Source organism: Gossypium hirsutum, chromosome A05 (assembly GCF_007990345.1).
Source record: "Gossypium hirsutum isolate 1008001.06 chromosome A05, Gossypium_hirsutum_v2.1, whole genome shotgun sequence".
NCBI classification, from domain to species: domain Eukaryota; kingdom Viridiplantae; phylum Streptophyta; class Magnoliopsida; order Malvales; family Malvaceae; genus Gossypium; species Gossypium hirsutum.
In genome coordinates, this window is record NC_053428.1 from 34,963,742 (window position 1) to 34,966,251 (window position 2,510).

The 2,510-nt window shown below is 38.3% G+C and overlaps 1 long non-coding RNA gene across 1 annotated transcript; it reads right to left on the bottom strand.

The window, feature by feature from the left end:
* Nucleotides 1–736: 736 nt before the first annotated feature.
* LOC121229079 (uncharacterized) lies at nt 737–2,086 on the bottom strand. Its single transcript, XR_005926563.1, has 2 exons — nt 1,312–2,086; nt 737–1,207 (listed from the first exon to the last, which is right to left on the bottom strand). It is a non-coding gene; the product is annotated as an uncharacterized lncRNA (long non-coding RNA).
* Between the last annotated feature and the right edge of the window lie 424 nt (nt 2,087–2,510).

Below are 2,510 nucleotides of genomic sequence, written 5' to 3' on the forward strand. Positions count from 1 at the left end.
ATTGAATTAATTATCTTAATATCTTATTAGTTTCAAAATTGTGCTACTTATTTAGTTGATAGTTTCAAAACATTATTCATTGCGGAAGCTTTTAAAATAGTTTAAACAATCGAGCGTTTCCGAAAATCATTTATTTCTTTTGAAAACCAAGGTTTCCTACTACTAGTAGTTGTAATCTATAACGTAAAGATAATTAAAACCCAAAACCAAACCAAAGTCCGAAAGTCCAATTACAACCCAAAAATTTAACTAGTAAAAATAGACTAAAAATAAAACCAATAATCACAAATTAAAACCATGACAGTCCAGAACTGTAGGCACCATTGAGTCCTCCGCTGCATTGATCCATCTAGGTCTAGGGATTACTTGTGCACATTAATCAAAGAGAGGTGAGTTTTCGTAAACTCAGTGTGTAATCCCGCAACAAAACAACAAACAATTAGTAATCACAGTGCACAGTCAAACAATCTTGGGCCTAAGCCCTTTTCAGTATCAGTAACAGTTTGGGCCTTAGCCCATCTCAGTATCAGTATCAGTCATACAGTTTTTAGTGACAAAGTCTTACCCAACCAGTCTCTACACACCATCTCTGTCCAACCCTACACTCCGTGTGATGATTAAATCAACCCACCGATCCTTACACTCCAGATAGTACTGAATGCGACACAAAACAGTAATTTACAGCTGAGCTGCCTGTATATTAGGCTTAAAAGCCTTTCAGTACACTTCCTCCATATAATATCAACCCAACGAATGCAATACAACATACAATGAAATGTCATGCTATCACAGGTTTGTCAGATGCACATTCAGTTCAATATACATGCCTGTATATAACATGCTCAGTACATAATTCACACAATCAATATTACACAATTAAGGGTCTAAGTAGTGCTTATCGACCCTATGAAAGGTTCACAGTCGACTTGGGCGACCCGTGCAACCTTAACAGTCATTTCAGTAAAAATGGGCTCACATACCCATGTGGCCTACCTGTGTGGGCCCACATGGCCCAAATTGGCCTTGGCCGTGACAGCTTGGCCTTGTCGATCACACGGTCATGTTAGGGCATACGGCCTACCACATGGGCAACCACATGCCCGGGTGGCATCGACAGTGAGGTTTTCGCCTTTTTTCGAAACCTCGTTTTCTGCACAATCAAGTACATACCTGTATCGTTTTTGATGCCTAATCACTCACGAGCACTCTATTACGTAAAATCGACAAATCAAAGCCCCAATTTTAGTAACATAATCGAGACTTAAACAGTATTGCAACTAAACATTCATCCATAACTATCGAAACCCTTACCTTCGATCGAAACGAGGAATCCACGCACTCAACTCATCGATTGGGAATGATTTTCAGTCCCTTGATTAACTCCTAAACACCAAAAGGAAACCCTCTTAGAAAGCAACTAGAAACGTTAAGACTAGCAAGAGCTGAAACTTACCAATATCATGCAAAAGCTGAATTAACGAGCCATAAAAAATTTAGAAGTAGAAAGGGAATCAAATAAGTAAATTGACAGCAAAGAATGAAAGAGGCGACGACAAAAAGAAGAGTGGAAGAGAGAACGTGTGCCTTCAATCGCTGGTCAGAATGGAGACTAAAGGAAAAATCTAATAGAGAGGGAGGACAAAGAACAAAAAAATTGGCAGAGAACGGAAAAGAAGAGAAAAAAGGAAAAAATGAAAAAGTAGAAGTTGAGGAGAAGATGATTAGTTTTTTTTATAGAGAGAATTCTTGGGAAATTGTTTTACTCAAATCCCACTACCTACCCTATCTCAATCCTTTAATTTTCTCCTTCAACTCCCACTACATATCCACTACTCAGAATCCCAGTTTAGCACAACTCTGGCCAAACTTTAAGCAAAAATATTACTCCTTGCCAGCGCAGAGAATCGAGCACAAGACGTCCAACACACCAACACTCCACTTAACTACTAGACTAGCTTGGCCTATTCTGATATGGTTTTATAAAAAATTAAATAAAGGCCTACTGAACAAGAGTGAGACTTAACTTATAAAAATTTCAACATTTTCCAAAAGCATGGCTTGAACTTGGGACCTATCACACACACCCAAAACACTTAAGCACTGAAGCAGACATAGATTTGTGTTAAAATTTACAAGAACAAAAGTATGAAATTTGGGGTGTTACAATCAGATTCGAGATAAACAGTTAAGGGATGATTCTCTGGTTCTGTGTTTCCGTTAGGTACAAGATAGTAGTACGTCTTATTTTAAGCTAAATAGTGATGGGGTTCTTTGTTTCTAAGGACAGGTTTATGTATCGAATGACTCTGATTTGAGATAGTCTATTCTGAGGGAAGTACATAGTAACCCATATGCTATGCATCCCGGTGGAAATAAGATGTATCAGGATCTTTGTGAACTGTATTGGTGGCCGAGTTTGAAACAAGAGGTAACAGATTTTGTATCTTGTTGTCTAATGTGCCAGCAAGTTAAGGCTGAGCATTAGTTACCTTCGAGTTTGCTTCAACCCG